This window comes from Rutidosis leptorrhynchoides, chromosome 4 (genome assembly GCF_046630445.1).
Source record: "Rutidosis leptorrhynchoides isolate AG116_Rl617_1_P2 chromosome 4, CSIRO_AGI_Rlap_v1, whole genome shotgun sequence".
Lineage (NCBI taxonomy): Eukaryota > Viridiplantae > Streptophyta > Magnoliopsida > Asterales > Asteraceae > Rutidosis > Rutidosis leptorrhynchoides.
Window position 1 is genome coordinate 490850103 of NC_092336.1, and position 19496 is coordinate 490869598.

The window sequence follows — 19496 nt, forward strand, 5'->3', positions numbered from 1 at the left end:
CGGGCGGATCGAGTGGATTATAAATAGATGACTAGCTTTGGAGCTCAAAAACTATTTACAATTTGTTTATGATGTAAGTGTGGGTTATAAGACTTATGTCTCACATCTATAGCGTGATTAATTTACGACAGGTGAAATGCCTTAGAGCTATCACTTGTGCGATATAGCTTGGATTTCGTTTGATATGATCAAACAATTGTATAACACGGATCCGAAGTTTATAGTGTAACTTCAATGTGGTAATTGTTGTAAGTGTGCATTTATATATGTATTTAAATTTATGATCGCTATGTTGTTCTACCATTTCATTTCCTAATACTCACAAAGCTATATAGCGTACCCTGTTTATGTTGAATGTTGTTTTAGGTGCAAGTGGGAAGAAAAAATAGACGTGAAGGTAAAGATCCAGTCAAGGAATAGTGTGCTAAACTAGTTGGTGGATGGTACAAGCTCTTATTCTCGCTTTTGGTAGTACGACTTGGAAATGCTCGAAAACTATCTTTTTTGTGTCAGTTGTGTAACTTTCGTGTAAATTTAAGTATTAATTAGCGTGAATGTTTGAACTAAAATGTCGTGGATGTTTGTGTTGGGAAATTATCCCACATCGGCCATGGGACAAAACAAATGCATCCATATAAGTCTAAGGGGAAGTCCCTCTATCACCAATTGGTTTTAGAAAATGATGGACTCTTGGACTTATGTGTTGTGCATGTTGTTAGACTATACGATTTATCAATTCTGTCATGGTATCAGAGCTCAGGTAAACGGTTTTACAAAGCGAGTCCGAGTCAGGCCCCTATGTGTGTGCCGCCGTCGTTACAAAGAGATCGAGTCAGGCCATTATTGTGCCGCCATCTCTACAACCGTTCCACGCCTCGATGTGAGGGGGCGTGTTGGGAAGTTATCTCACATCGGCCATGGGACAAAACAAATGCATCCATATAAGTCTAAGGGGAAGTCCCTCTATCACCAATTGGTTTTAGAAAATGATGGACTCTTGGACTTATGTGTTGTACATGTTGTTAGACTATAACATTTATCAATTCTGTCAGTTTGGATGGTTCAAAGTGACCACATTTTGTAGTGTTTAAATGTAAACTCGACGGCTCCAAAGGATTTCTTGATGTGTACATTAAATTTGAAGCTACATGTTTGTCCAGGTCTGAAACTGATTTCGAAGTTGAAACATGCCAGGTGTTAATGGGTCTTTTCTTGAAAAGGCTGAAAATTATTTTGTTAACATAATTACGAAGATACGCCGCACACTGACCAGATGCGCCGCATCTAGTCTAGGATTATTTAAACATAACTTTGAATATGCGCCACATCTTGACCAGATGCACTGCATATGGTCTGGAAAAATCAAAATATGGAATTTAAGGGCTTTATAAGATCTAACCCCATTATCCTGAATACTTTATATCTCCTTGTCACACCCCCAAATGAGATCAGGGGAAAATGTGACTTTTCAATATCACAACACAAGCATATAAAGAGAACGATTCTAAATGAGACGTTTTATAAAAACATAAATTGTATTGCAGCGGAAGGATAATATAGTTTTACATCAAAATTCAAATGTAAATGTCAAATGATTAAAAAAAATGTGGGACTCCAACGCAAGGCAGCACACATATAGCAATCATCATCAGCACATAAGCTAATCGTTACCTGAGCCAAAACATGCTTAAAAGTCAACATAATGGTTGAGTGAACATCATAGGTTTAATAACTGTAATAGAGTTTTTAGACCACAAGATTTGGTTTAAAATATATCAAAAAGTATGCCATGAGTTATAATATCGAGCTAAACATAAACCCCTGACACTGCGCGTGTGTCGGTAATCATTATTATGTACCCCCTTGACGATCGGTCAATGGATAGAGACGTCACTCTCAATAGGCATATTCACAATAATTAAGTTTGCCACATTTTAATTCCAGCAATTAACGATATTACCGCGGAGATTTGCATGTAAGAATACAAGTATCAATACAAGTTAACAAAAGTCTCATGAAGTTGCATATCAAAAAGTTTAGGCACTTGTGTCTAAATTGTAAATCATTTCAAAAGCAAGCATGTGTCTCACCACAAGATTTATAGAATTCAATAAAGTATGTAAAAGCGGGGCTATGAAGTTCACCTTAATAATAGCACAGTGAAGAATATCCACAATCGAAAATAGAAGCAAGAAATGAATAGCAGAGACCTCAACCTAGGGATGAAAGAGTTCAATCAGACGTTGTCCAAATGACAATGAAAATCCTAAGTGAACTTAAGAGTTGTTTTACAAGTGTTTGCGTGTCCACCATAATCAAGTTTAGACCTTGTACAACTTACGCAAACCTCTGTGCTATCAAGTAAGTCTAAAGATGACCAGATGCGGGGGTTAGGAACTTTCAGTTGGACATAGTCTACAACCTTTTTAATCCAAAACCTTATTCCCATAAGCACTCTGCGACATCATCTCGTCGACCGTAAGTAGCAGTGAGATTCGTATAAGCCATACGTTATCGGTATGATTATAGTTTCCACGTTTTAGGTGCGTATAGGAATACGACACTTAATTAAGTTACTTTTACTTTTAATATAAGTTTAAATTATTTTTTACTTATAAGTATTATTATAAATATTTAATTATAGTGTTATTATAATACTATGTTAAATTGGCATTAATTTAAGAAATATTAAATTCTTAATTTAAATGTTTATATATAAATATTTAATTATTATTAACTTTATCTTATCGCCTAATATAAATAAATAGATATTATATAGTTATATTATTATTTGTTAGTTTATTTAAAGGATAATTGTTAGTATAACAGTTTAATAATTAAATAATGTACATAATTAATTAGATAATTAATTTAAATAATAGATAATTATAAAATTTCACATTTCATATTTACCTACTGATCACATAATTTTAAATAATATTATTTTATTAATAAATGTATTTTATATATTTATGTATGTCGATATACATATAATTATATATTAAATCATTTTTAATTCTATTAAATATCTAAAAACTATACATATAATTTTTATATACTTTGTTAAACATATTAATCAGTATAAAAATTTATAAAAATAATTCTAATAAGTTTTTGTATTTATTTTCTATTTATTTATATTTATATTCACAGTTTACACAAAAACAAGTTTAATTATGGATAAAATAATTTTTCGACCCAAATAATTATTTTTATAATTTTAAAAGGTCTAGGTAAGTTATATAAACTTATAAAAATATTATATATATTTTATTTACGGTTTATATATTTATTACGAATTTTACATTGTTTCTATGTTTAAATAATACATAATTCGTATTTAATTATAAATAATATTCCAAAAATTACAAAAATTATTTTTATATGTCCTAACACTGTTTCAAATAATTTTCATAATTTTATTACTATTTTTGATACTTTAAAAAAAATTTAGTTCCTTTTTTACATATATATAGCGACCGAATCATAATTAAATAAAGAATAAATACTTATAGTGATATATAATTTAGGATTTCGACTCAAATAATTATTATAAGTCAAATACATTCTGTTAAAATTATTTTTACTAATTTTAAGTGTTTAGATTAATTAAATCTAATTTTATACATATATCGATTAAATATAAACTATTTTTAATTATTTAAAATATATAAACATGATATAAATCTGAAAAATTATTTTCCCGAATCTCATAATACTTATTAGTAATTATCATGTAAAATTAAAAATTTATAGAATTCATTATATATTTATTAAAAATACAAATATGTATCGGCTGAAAAAATAACACAAAAACAATTTTTAAAAATAATAAAACGAATTACAAATTTGAAAAATTAATTTTTCTAAATCATACTTTTCATGTTGATAGTTATCATGCAAAGTTTACATTTATTTAAGTTGTAGATTAATTAAAAAAATTATTGTTGCTATATTGTACTCGACCGAAAAAAAGAAATAAAAGAAATAAAAACAAATCGCAAAAGAAGAAAGAAAAGAACTTACAAAAAAAAAAAAATGGGTTTTGAAGAAGCTCCCAAATTGTAAATGAAAATTTATGAAGATTAGGAGTGTTTATATAGATTTTGAAAAACTTGGTGAACATGTAAAATCAATTTGATTCCAAATATAACTACAAATTAATTTCCTTTTTTTTAAAGAAAAAAATTCCGGTCGAAGCCTTATCCCATATTATTTTAATTTTTTTTTACAAAATATAATTTAGGACATTCTAGATCTTTTTTATATTTTTGGTATCATTTTTATTATTTATTTTATCTTTAACCGAATTTATTAATATATATATATATATATATATATATATATATATATATATATATATATATATATATATATATATATATATATTCGGTATTTACATAACATAAATATTTATTTTATAACTTTTATATTTCTTACTCAAAACTTATACTTTTTACATATGTACATTTATATATACACTTATATATTTTTTATACGTATTAATACATACTTATATATTTATTATAATAATAATGATAATAAATATTAGGGTTAGTGTTTTATATTATTAATTAATATTTAGGGTTAAGGTTTAGTTCATTAAATACGAGTATTAATTAAGATCATTAATTTTAACCGGATAACAACCCTAAATCAATACACGGAACAATCAAGTAAAATCCTAAGGGCATTATGGTCATTTCAGAATAGAAAAATGAGGGTTGTTATACTCCTTGTCTAAGGAGGATCTCACTCGTGTTTCGCTTTGGGTAAAGATCCATGATGTACCTCTTGCAGGGTTCACTATCGAGGGCTTTTTAAAAATTCCTATGATGCTCGATTATGATACAAGTACTATGTCTATTGAAGTTTGAGGACGACTGAGTTATGCTTGGGCTATAGTTGTGTAACATCAGTCAATTTTTTTTAAAAGTCACAACGGCAGTCATCATAACATAAATACAACAGTAATTACAAGAATTTCATAAATCCATGTCATCAAGTTAATATTTACAAAACGGTGTTACTTAAAACTTCAGTTCATGTATTACAAATTCCAACATCAGAGTTTGTCAAGGTCAAACATGTCTTCAACTTCCAGCACCCTCTAAGTAAAGCAATCATAATCCTGCAAGGGTGAATGTGGGCGATGAGCATGAAGCTAAGTGAAAGCAATATATCTAACCGATCAAGCATAAGCATCAATCATGCAAGAGCCATATAAGTATGCTAACATCCTGAACTAGCATACAAACAACAACAACAGCAACAACAACAACAACAATACGAGGATCGGCGGCTTGTACGAGCCTACAACCATTAGTTGATCGGGCTACGGTCTACCAATAGTCCTTCCTGCTAAATCCACTGCATAACTCTTTAGACGCAACACATGCGTCCTTTTATGCTATACTGCATAAACAGCAGGACCTGGACCCAACCTCCTCACTGAATCGTGGTATCACTTTTCGAAAGTAATTATTCGACCTTTATTGCCTTTTTTCACGAATATCACTTTGTGATAAGACATATATCGCGTTCTTGTTTTTGGCAGAAAACAAGAACCCTTTCGCAAAAGAGTATTTAGGTTTCGTATTGCTTCCATCTCATGAATAATTTGTCTATTTATTTATAAGCACCCAAAGTTATAGAAGAAGATATATTCAAATCAATTGCCCGATTGACTTTCTATAAATACCTCCCATAATATTTAAAGTGGCTAAGAAAATAATTTTTTCCATAAACAAGAATTATCCATTCCAATATAGCATATGTGGTTACAAGAATAATTCTTCCGTATTTTACTAAATCTTGGACAGCACGCTAAATCTCAAAATTCGTGCTAAGTGTTTTCCTTGCTACCTCTTAAGAGGGAGCATGAAATCTGTGCTGCCTCTTGTGCCCCATCTTCAGAGGGAGCATTAAACAACATAACACTTATTGAATTTTGACAATTCTTTTTGTTGATGCTGTTTGTGTTGACTCTTCAGAGGGAGCGCCAAACTTGTGCCGCCTCTTAAGCATTTTCTTGTGCTGCCTTTTCAGAGGGAGCACCAAACACTTATCCAAATTTCAGCTGGTTAAGAAGACATATCACTGAAAACACTTAGTCAAATTTTACTTGACTAAGTAGACATAACACGAAAACACTTAGTCAAATTTCAAGTAGACCAAGTCAATATAGTAAATATCGGAAATAACTTTTGGGTCTGGGTAATCCATCACTTAATGGGTGTACACTCTGTACCTCCTAACCCATTTACATGTGTAGACTAAATGTCTGAAGTACACTAAATTTTCAACAATGTATAACTTACATTTTTAATACCGATAATTCTTTATTTTCCCATTAAAATCGTTTTCTTTTACATTTTCTCTTTATAGTAAGATGACAATATTTGAAAACTTGTTGATGTGTTAGATGTTAAGAACTTCCGGCCCAAGTCATCCTAGATAATTTTATTATTATTATTATTATTATTATTATTATTATTATTATTATTATTATTATTATTATTATTATTATTATTATTATTATTATTATTATTTTGTGCGCTTAAGCCTAAATCTTTTTTAACTAATGTTACCTTGTCCAAGTGTCCAACATTGTCTTTTCACAACGATCTTTAACTCCAAAACAAGCCCAAATATTTTCTTCAATAAATGAAAGAAAAGAATCTACACAACTTCGTAGTAAAATGTAAAATGTAAGTTTGGAGACAGAAAAGATAAATCGATGTTGTGAACTGAGAGAACCTTAAGATTGGTCCAGAGAGAAGGCAACCAACCTTATTATTATATGCTTCCCAGCCAATCGGTTATTGGCATGTATTTACTTCCTATAGAACAAACGAACTTGTTTATATGTAATTGATTGCTTCTTAATGAAATGATCCATCATTGAATGTAGAATAATTTAGTATTCAGCACGTTAGTTTGTAATTTATAAATTATTAACTAGTGTTAGTGAGTGAAACACAAATCAGTGCGGAATTATTCAGAGTTAAAGTCATCTATTAAAAACATTCATTCTCTTAAGACCCTTATTATTTTATATCTAAAACAATTATATTATCTATACTTATATTATTTCTTTATCTAAAAGGTTAATATAGTAATTATACATTCTTTTAAAGTGTCCATTCACACAATTTCTAACACCATCTCTATTATTTATGTTTTTTCTCGAATTGTAAGAGTACTTGCAATCTTTTGCTTATTTATGATGATTTTTTTGGCTACATTTGATATGTATAATATAAATAGAATATTAAAAAATTTCATGGTTCAAAGAACCATTTTAAAATACGGGCAAGGGCAGAGCTATTGTAGGGTAGTAGGGGCCTTTGCCCCTCCAAAAAGTTCGAGTAGACAGTCGGATTTATAGCTCTGCGAGTTACGGACGTTTGAGCTTTTGAATCAATTAAAACGTAGTCTGTATGAAGGAGATATGACAAAAATCGTTAAGGCTCGCAGAATTTGCAAGTTTTCATCGTTTTGGATATATCTCTTTCAAACGGACTCGAATTTAATTGATTTTATAGCTCACACGCTCGTAACTTAAAAGACTGCATATTTCATTTTGATTGTTAGTTGAAATTAAGAGATGCCGATCCCAAATTGCCCATTTCCTCTCGGGGATATCACTAATATATTCAAAATTAATTTTTTCACTGAAATTATTTTGTATATTTGTATAAAATTTCATGTTTTGCTCCTCCAAAACAATTGTTTAAGTTCCGCCACTAAATACGAGTGAACGTACAAAATTATTTTTTTTAAGGGTTAAAGCTATATATACTTTCACTTTTGTTCCAATATAGGCTATATACCCAATAAATTACCAGTGTAGGTCATATACTTTCAAAAAGTGTTCTAATGTAGGCTATTGGTGACTGGTTACCTGTTGAATCCGTAATATCAATTTTTTAACATTTATTTTTAATTTTAAATGGCTACAAATATGTTATATACTTTCATTTGTGTTCCGATGTAGACTATATACAAAAATGATTTGTTCCGATGTAGGATATATACTTTCACTTTTGTTCGCTCATTTTTATTTTATCCAGTTAACAAGTTCATTGCGTTCATATTAGCACACTTTTTGAAAGTATATAGCCTACATTGGTATTTTATTGGGTGTATAGCCTACATTGAAAAAAAAGTGAAAGTATATAACGTATTTATAACTTTAACTATTTTTTTAGCTAAGAGTGATTTATAAAATATTACTAGGAGTCCATAATCGCTAATAATTAACTTAAAATACGAGTGAGAATGTGGGATACTCGTTATTCAACAACAACTTAGCCCACTCCCTATCGTGACTAAACTATTCATCCTCTCAACCTTCCACATCAGCGCTACATCAACATCCAAATCCTATAACTAACTCATAAAATTCTATAACTAAACACCGACTATCATGATTAAACCATCTTCCTCTTAACAGCCACGTCATTAAGTATACATATAATCACATTTCTTTAAACCAACACTTTTATTAATAAGCACAAATACAGTTAAATATATATGAATGCTTGTACAATATGGATTAATACTTGTACAATGCTCATAAAAAAGTTGTACAATATGCATTGATGCTTGTATATATGTTGAATGGGGTATTTGGTTTACAAAAAGGTACTAGTAGACTTCACTAATGCCTATAATAAATTAAGAAACACTCGTTAAAATCTATAGTGAAAGCCCTATAACTAATGCCTATAATGAATTATTGCCTATGATATTATACGGGTAATGAACGGGTGGTGACGGGTAATGATCTCCGTACAATACAAATGGTATATTAACCAAAAACAATAGTATAAAATTGTTTGTCAAACCTACACCAACAACTTAATGATGAGAAACGAGAAGTTAGAAAAACATATATAGATGGCCCCATCCGGTTACACGTGCGCCTCCAACACCTTCACCCTTTGTTGGTAAGACACGAATCACTAAACCATTCTATATTTCTCAAGCTTTTTAAGAACTACAAAATAACCCCTTCGCTTTCAAAATACTACCATCATCACCTAGGACTAGATTTATATTGTCAGAATGTCAACTTTAAAGCAAGTAAAGAAATAACGTTGAATTTAAATTTTCATCTCCGATTTAAAAAACACATACCTTTAATTACTTGGGAAACAAATAACTCCCTTCCAATTAATTAAAGAATAATAATCATTAAATAAAGTTTAAATCGTTCCCTTGTTCTTCAAGAAACTCACAGCAAAACAAAACAAGACCAATTCGTTCTCTTCTAGAACGCGTATACCTCTAAGTTACACTTTCACCCCCTATACTTACCGTACTCCTCAAATAAAAGTCAATATTCAAAATAGTCGAGCAATTACACTGAAAATTAACCTAAAGTTGACTCCCAAAAGGCCAAAACCTTCTATATATACACATATACATCCAGATCCATGCATATTTACCATCATTTCACACATTTAACTTAGAACACGCATTATATAACTTCAAACAGTTTTTGATCCAACAGCTAAATTTTGATACAAATACAGATTAAGATATACAAATACACATGGATACGAGATCGGAAATTGATCGTCCCTGTAACGATTCAGATTCAGACGTGATTCAATTTGTAGATTCGATTACCAGTGAATTCACCAAAAAAATGGACCTACAGTGCAATGACGATGATGAACATCACGAAGAACCTGAACATAAAGAAGAAGAAAAAGATAATGATGATGAATTCACGTTTATGTTTATAGGCGATGATGATTCAGCGATTGAATCGGATAAAGTATTTCCGTTATTTGATCAGAAACTATTAGATGGTGAATATGAAGTCGAAGAAATAGATCGGTTACCGTTTCAGCCACCGGTGGATAACATTTTCGTCCTATCGCCACGTGGATTTCCGTCATCGGAAAACGAACAAACCGTCGATTCAACAGCTGGATCGTACTGCGCATGGTCAAGCGAATCAGGTACCAGTAAAACAGAGATTACTAAAAAATGTAACTCTACAGGTTTCTCTAAGCTCTGGAGATTAAAAGATAAAGTTAATCGGAGTAACAGCGACGGACGTGATACTTTTGTTTTTCTTAAAAACTCCGATCGGTCGACGACGACGTCATCGGTGACGTCAGCTTCATCATCAACGACGAAGACGGTTACTGTTGATAGGAGTAACGGAACGTTTGTAAAAGTCAACGGTGTAGTAGGAAAGTCAAAAGTTGTTAAAACGAAGAAAGCAACGGTATCGGCACATGAAGCGTATTTGAGAAGTAGAGGAGGTCATACGGAAGAACGAAGGCGGTCGTACTTACCTTACCGGCCGGAATTGATGGGATTTTTTACGAATGTACACGGTGGCTTGAGTAAAAATGTGCACCCATATTAAATTAAACGAAGGAAAAATGTATATAATGCTGTAATTTATGAAAGATATGATATAATATATATAGTTTATATAGTTTAAGTTTATGTAATGTGTTTCATTATTTTTTGAAAGACAAGTATTTAAATCAGTAACGGAAATAATTCACTTACCTAATCATGTTCCATGCACATATGCGCTTTCGGGCGAAAACTCGAACCATATTACAGTGACTTGATCCTTAAACCATCCCGAGAAGTAGGTGGAGCGGTCTGAAATCCTAGAATACGGTTCGGTAAAACATCCTCGTGGTCACTCCATAAATTGAGTAAATACCCTGAAATGTTCTATAGGAGGCGACTCGAACTTGAGACTTCTCACCCCCATCCAGCACACAAGGTGGTGGATGTATCACTAGATCACATGGGCGGGTACTAAAACGGTTAAGTATACATGCACTTGGATGTGTTTCTTCAAGTTCTAATAAATTTTTCATGTAAAATTTGACGTGTGAAGCGGTATTTAGGATTATCAAAAGATTTTAGCTGACATGGTAATGTTTATTGGATAACACTTGGAGTTAGGGCATTGTGACACAATTTAGGTTGATATGAAATGATAAATGATCACACCTCACTAAAACGTTTATCAAAACTCGACGTGGTTGGTCATGAACTCCCTGAGATATTTTGGTGTGTCGCTCATTTGTTTCAGAATTGACATTGAACCCTCAAAAGTCTACGCTTTACGGTGTGGTTATCCCACCATTCTTGGTTACGAACACAACAACCAGGTTTGGATGCTTAACGGGTACGATGTCTTTCACCCATTTGGGCCTCCCTGTAGGCCGGAATATGCGAATATCTGATAGCTAGGATCCGACTGTGGAAAAAGCAAGAAAAAGATTTGCATCTCTGAAATCAAATTCGATTTCGATGGGTGGAAGATTAACTGGTATAAAATCAGTACTTGAATCGATTGACATGTATTATTTCTCAATGTTCTGAACCCCCAAGAACGTCATTAACAAGCTGGAGTCGATGCGATCTTCTTTCTTTTGGGCCGAAAAAAATAATAATCGAAAAATTCACGGGGTAAGTTGGCGGTTGATTCTATATCCTTTCGACTAAGGTGGTATAGGTGTTCCGAGCCTCGACTCGCTTAACTTGGCGTTTTTATACAAATGGGGATGGAAGTTTGTCACGAGCAATATGTCAGGTTTCACAAATTATATTGCGACTATACATGGTCAAAACCAAGGTGAATTATGTTCCGTGGTTCAAACGCGGATGGAACATGGGCTGCCATCTGTCGAACGATTGATTTATTGTCACACTTTCCTCGCCATTTGGCTCTTGACACAAATAATCATTGTTTGGTTGCCTCGCATTTTATCAACAACTCGTGGGCATTTTTTGGAGAAGAGATCCACCTAACGGGATAAAGGTGGAGAATTTACATGATCTAAACCGCATTCTTAGCTCTACTTTCTTCTCTTATGATCCCAATCGCTGAAAATGGGATGATGATATTTCTTCAGTTTCTAAAGCCCAAAAATTAATTGATGCTTATTAATCGGCTCCCTTTTTCAGTGTCACGAAGGGACTTGAACCCTCAACCTCTTAGTTAAAAGGGTCACTACGATACCGCCAGACCAATGGCGCTTTGGTTAAAATGTTCAACATTACTTACTTTATTTTGACATACATTAAAATTTGATTATACAAATATTAATTAATTTGAAAGAAAAAAAATTAGGATTGTTAAATGTGTATACTCTAAAACTATTTTATAAAGATAAAATAATGTAAACTAGTTTAATTAATATTAATTATTTTTATTTGAAATATTAAAGTAAAATTGTGTGGAGAAAATTAAACTAAAATCGATAATATATTACATATCTATACTATCTTATAAATGTGTAAAATGATGATGTCACTTTTGCTTAGGTATCAATCTCTCATGAAAAGTAATGCTAAGTTTAGGCTATTTGCTTATGTCATAATTCTTCATTTAAAAAAAAATTTAATTCAAACTGTAGTATGTTTAGATTACTTTGAAAATAAATAATGCTATTAATAATTAAATATTAAATTTAAATATTCAAATATAAATAATAAAATAACACATTTTACTAGGACTATTACAAGCACACTATTAATTTAATTTGATAGAAAAATTACAAGTTTGTTACTCCGTATTATTTAGATTATCATGCCGCTTATTTTTTAGACACACAAAATTTGTTTTAATACTTTTTAATTATATCTTTCAACTACTCACGATCTCATTCTTGAAAATAAATAGAATTAATTTTTATTATTTTTTTCTTTAACAAACCCGTAAAATTACGGGTCTTTAAACTAGTTATATTATAATATGAGCAAATAGTTTAAAAAGGTAATTTAAAAGTCAAAGTTTTTCAATAAAGAGAATATATATTTTTTATTTCCTCATAAAAAAACTTTAATTTCAATTTAGTGTCTAAAAAGTCTCTGATTGGAAAATAATTTAAGTGTCATTTTTGTTTAATTTTTTTTTTTTTTTTTTTGCTGAGTTGTGTATTGTACGTGTATATTTGTTGCCATGTCATTTTTCCAGCAATGTTCTCTGACAAAAACTCCGACCACATTTCCGTTCACTTTTTCGGACCACAAGTTTCAATAAAAAAAAATGGCAACAACCAAAAAAATAAATCATAATTAACCGAAAAAATGAAAGCAAAATGCCATCAACCAAAAATATCCAACAACGTTTAAGCAAAAAATACACAATTTGGTTTCACTAAAAACTCGCAAAAATTTTACATTTAAGCAAAAATTTTAAATTTAAGCAAAAATTTATCGGATCGTTTAGTTTGTAACAAAACCCATCGTAGATCGTTTGAATAAAACGCATGTAACATAATTCATCGCAGATCGTTTGACTAAGACTCATGTAATAGAACCCATAGCAGATCGTTTGAATATTCCTTTTCATTATTAATATTTGTTTAGTATTCCGTTCGATTTCATTGTTTGCTGCAAGAATTTATCTAAATTGTTTAATTAGCAGATCCATTGGAAGAAATCGTTCAATTTTCTTATCAGATCTGTTCGATTTCTTTGTTCGTTTCCATACCTGTATTGTAGCGATTTTAGGATCAAAATTGAAAGGGGTCCTACACAATTTGATTGATACTTTATAATAATTTTTTTTTAAAATGACTGTTTACTTTCAAAAAATCAGTAATATGTGGATAATATTCGTCAGTGGATCTGTAATGGTTTGAATATCAGATTTGTTCAATTTGTTCGATTCGTTTGAATAGTGTTCTAATTTGTTAATCCGTTTTCGATGGTAGTTCAAATCTTGTTGATTTCAATGTTGATCATATGTATTGTTGTAATTTGTTCACTTGATCTTATCGTTCGAATATCATATATATAAGAACAAAGTTTGTTTGATTTCAACGTTCTATACCAATTTGTACAACAACATTAGAATAGGTTAAATATAGATGTTTTTTGGTATCAGAGCTGGAACAACAAATTGGTATCAGAGTTGGAACAACTGAGCTCATGATTGGATCAAAGTTCCTTGTGGTACATCCTGCAAATTTTGGTCTGTTTTGGTGGAGATTTTATGTGTGTTTGATGAAGGCCGCCACCTACCACTGCAGAACCACCATACCGTCGCCGCCTGTTCATCCTTCAATTTCTCCAGTGTTATTGTGTCTCCACCCGTATAAAAAGCTTAAATGTGTAATAAAAACACTGGAAAACATCTTTCATTTGCGTTTCTGGAATTTTAATGTTTAAGATTGTTGAATTTTGAAGGTTTTCTTGTTGTTTTGGTTTGAGAAGAAGAACATGTACAACACTAAAGGCCAATTTAATCGGATGGTAATTGATGTAATTTTGGAGAATTTTTTTTCAGATGAGACCTACCTGGTACCAAGGCTGTTGGCTATGTCCCCTTTAACATCCACACCTTCTAGAACATGGCATGTCACCTTTATTTCTTGAACCCCACCATCCAATTGAACCTGCACGTTTACACTTGAACCTCCATCCAACTTTGACCCTTAGTATCTTAACCAGTTCAAGATCCACATTCAACATTTGAACCATGTCAACAACCTTAAACCATGAACCTGATCCAGTACACTAAACCGACCCAGTTAGAACTTGAATTTGAACCCGAATCCACCCGTTACCACACCTATCAACATTTAATGACAGTGAGTCTTCACAGTTAAATCTTCTAATGACCGTTAATTAGAGGGACCTCATATGCAAAATTTTCAAATAATTTTCAAAATTTACAGTGTTGGACTCTCAACTTTCTGAAAGTTTCATTTTTAGCCCAAGAACTTCGAAAAATTTACAAGTTTGGTCCCGAAGGTTTCAATGTTTTACATCTTTGATCCTCAACTTTCGTAAAATTTTCACCCAAGGTCCTTAATGTTTATTATTCAATATTGTCACACCAAGCCTTTCTGAAACCTTTCTTTCATTCACTGAAGTATTGATGTATAAAGTTTAATGGACAACCTCCTTTGTTCGTTAGACTTATTTAGTAAGTAAGTACGGAAACACTTATTTTTGAGATGTTATTGTGGGGTAGTCGGGAGCATACGACTTTTTATGGGCCAATTATGTTATACTTTATCTTCCGCACTTTTGGGTTATTATTACGCAATCACGAGATACCAATTTGTCTGTCTTTGGTGAAGTTGATAGCAATAAAGACTTATTTGAATTATTAATTTGGATTAAACACCTCTACATATTTTGCCTTTACAAGATGCAAGTCATGATGAAGACGTCAGTTCTACATTGTTTAATAGGATACAACTAACAGTGAGGGGGAAGATTCTACAGTTTATGATTTTGAGAGAGACGGTTTGCTTGAAGATTTTATCAAAGATGTCGATTAGGATCTCAGCTCAGTGTTAGGGGGAATCTGGTTGCATTGGTACTATGGTTAACACGTAAGAGTGAAGCTTGAAGAAACTACAGGACGATGATTAGCATTTCGACTTCAATGGGCGGAATACATTGATGTTCGAAGTTTGGGTTTTCACGTATTTTGGATGACCTTTGGTGGAGCTTTTGATTCATAAGATTATGGTACTGCTGCAGAGATTGACTGAAGATTTCAAGAGGTGTTTACAATACTTCGTCAGCAACATCCAAGGGGGAACTTGTTGATGCATATTTTTATGGCCGTCGCTGGGCGAATAATGTTTATAATCACATTGTACACCTAATTTATTACACGCGTGAAACTGATCAGTTACAGGAGCATATGTAACTGTTGGGCCATATTGTCTAGCGGCCCACTAGGGTTAATGTTTAGTTTGCCTATAAATATCAGTTTCATACGTTCTTTAGGGTCAAGAGTGAAATGTCCCGTTCTTATTGATTAAAAACGTTCCATATTAATTGATTTCATTGCGAGGTTTTGACCTCTATATGAGACGTTTTTCAAAGACTGCATTCATTTTAAAACAAACCATAACCTTTATTTCATCAATAAAGGTTTAAAAAGCTTTACGTAGATTATCAAATAATGATAATCTAAAATATCCTGTTTACACACGACCATTACATAATGGTTTACAATACAAATATGGTACAACAAAATAAGTTTCTTGAATGCAGTTTTTACACAATATCATACAAGCATGGACTCCAAATCTCGTCCTTATTTAAGTATGCGACAGCGGAAGCTCTTAATAATCACCTGAGAATAAACATGCTTAAAACGTCAACAAAAATGTTGGTGAGTTATAGGTTTAACCTATATATATCAAATCATAATAATAGACCACAAGATTTCATATTTCAATACACATCCCATACATAGAGATAAAAATCATTCATATGGTGAACACCTGGTAACCGACATTAACAAGATGCATATATAAGAATATCCCCTTCATTCCGGGACACCCTTCAGATATGATATAAATTTCGAAGTACTAAAGCATCCGGTACTTTGGATGGGGTTTGTTAGGCCCAATAGATCTATCTTTAGGATTCGCGTCAATTAGGGTGTCTGTTCCCTAATTCTTAGATTACCAGACTTAATAAAAAGGGGCATATTCGATTTTGATAATTCAACCATAGAATGTAGTTTTACGTACTTGTGTCTATTTTGTAAATCATTTATAAAACCTGCATGTATTCTCATCCCAAAAATATTAGATTTTAAAAGTGGGACTATAACTCACTTTCACAGATTTTTACTTCGTCAGGAAGTAAGACTTGGCCACTGGTTGATTCACGAACCTATAACAATATATACATATATATCAAAGTATGTTCAAAATATATTTACAATACTTTTAATATATTTTGATGTTTTATGTTTATTAAGTCAGCTGTCCTCGTTAGTAACCTACAACTAGTTGTCCACAGTTAGATGTACAGAAATAAATCGATAAATATTATCTTGAATCAATCCACGACCCAGTGTATACGTATCTCAGTATTGATCACAACTCAAACTATATATATTTTGGAATCAACCTCAACCGTGTATAGCTAACTCCAACATTCACATATAGAGTGTCTATGGTTGTTCCGAAATATACATAGATGTGTCGACATGATAGGTCGAAATATTGTATACGTGTCTATGGTATCTCAAGAATACATAATATATAATACAAGTTGATTAAGTTATAGTTGGAATAGATTTGTTACCAATTTTCACGTAGCTAAAATGAGAAAAATTATCCAATCTTGTTTTACCCATAACTTCTTCATTTTAAATCCGTTTTGAGTGAATCAAATTGCTATGGTTTCATATTGAACTCTATTTTATGAATCTAAACAGAAAAAGTATAGGTTTGTAGTCGGAAAAATAAGTTACAAGTCATTTTTATAAAGGTAGTCATTTCAGTCGAAAGAACGACGTCTAGATGACCATTTTAGAAAACATACTTCCACTTTGAGTTTAACCATAATTTTTAGATATAGTTTCATGTTCATAATAAAAGTCATTTTCTCAGAATAACAACTTTTTAAATCAAAGTTTATCATAGTTTTTAATTAACTAACCCAAAACAGCCCGCGGTGTTACTACGACGGCGTAAATCCGGTTTTACGGTGTTTTTCGTGTTTCCAGGTTTTAAATCATTAAGTTAGCATATCATATAGATATAGAACATGTGTTTAGTTGATTTTAAAAGTCAAGTTATAAGGATTAACTTTTGTTTGCGAACAAGTTTAGAATTAACTAAACTATGTTCTAGTGATTACAAGTTTAAACCTTCGAATAAGATAGCTTTATATGTATGAATCGAATGATGTTATGAACATCATTACTACCTTAAGTTTCTTGGATAAACCTACTGGAAAATAGAAAAATGGATCTAGCTTCAACGGATCCTTGGATGGCTCGAAGTTCTTGAAGCAGAATCATGACACGAAAACAAGTTCAAGTAAGATCATCACTTGAAATAAGATTGTTATAGTTATAGAAATTGAACCAAAGTTTGAATATGATTATTACCTTGTATTAGAATGATAACCTACTGTAAGAAACAAAGATTTCTTGAGGTTGGATGATCACCTTACAAGATTGGAAGTGAGCTAGCAAACTTGAAAGTATTCTTGATTTTATGTAACTAGAACTTGTAGAATATATGAAGAACACTTAGAACTTGAAGATAGAACTTGAGAGAGATCAATTAGATGAAGAAAATTGAAGAATTAAAGTGTTTGTAGGTGTTTTTGGTCGTTGGTGTATGGATTAGATATAAAGGATATGTAATTTTGTTTTCATGTAAATAAGTCATGAATGATTACTCAAATTTTTGTAATTTTATGAGATATTTCATGCTAGTTGCCAAATGATGGTTCCTACATGTGTTAGGTGACTCACATGGGCTGCTAAGAGCTGATCATTGGAGTGTATATACCAATAGTACATACATCTAAAAGCTGTGTATTGTACGAGTACGAATACGGGTGCATACGAGTAGAATTGTTGATGAAACTGAACGAGGATGTAATTGTAAGCATTTTTGTTAAGTAGAAGTATTTTGATAAGTGTATTGAAGTCTTTCAAAAGTGTATAAATACATATTAAAACATTACATGTATATACATTTTAACTGAGTCGTTAAGTCATCGTTAGTCGTTACATGTAAGTGTTGTTTTGAAACCTTTAGGTTAACGATCTTGTTAAATGTTGTTAACCCAATGTTTATAATATCAAATGAGATTTTAAATTATTATATTATCATGATATTATCATGTATGAATATCTCTTAATATGATATATATACATTAAATGTCTTTACAACGATAATCGTTACATATATGTCTCGTTTAAAAATCATTAAGTTAGTAGTCTTGTTTTTACATATGTAGTTCATTGTTAATATACTTAATGATATGTTTACTTATCATAGTATCATGTTAACTATATAAATATCCATATATATGTCATCATATAGTTTTTACAAGTTTTAACTTTGGTGAATCACCGGTCAACTTGGGTGGTCAATTGTCTATATGAAACATATTTCAATTAATCAAGTCTTAACAAGTTTGATTGTTTAACATGTTGGAAACATTTAATCATGTAAATATCAATCTCAATTAATATATATAAACATGGAAAAGTTCGGGTCACTACAGTACCTACCCGTTAAATAAATTTCGTCCCGAAATTTTAAGCTGTTGAAGGTGTTGACGAATCTTCTGGAAATAGATGCGGGTATTTCTTCTTCATCTGATCTTCATGCTCCCAGGTGAACTCGGGTCCTCTACGAGCATTCCATCGAACCTTAACAATTGGTATCTTGTTTTGCTTAAGTCTTTTAACCTCACGATCCATTATTTCGACGGGTTCTTCGATGAATTGAAGTTTTTCGTTGATTTGAATTTCATCTAACGGAATAGTGAGATCTTCTTTAGCAAAACATTTCTTCAAATTCGAGACGTGGAAAGTGTTATGTACAGTCGCGAGTTGTTGAGGTAACTCAAGTCGGTAAGCTACTGGTCCAACACGATCAATAATCTTGAATGGTCCAATATACCTTGGATTTAATTTCCCTCGTTTACCAAATCGAACAACGCCTTTCCAAGGTGCAACTTTAAGCATGACCATCTCTTCAATTTTA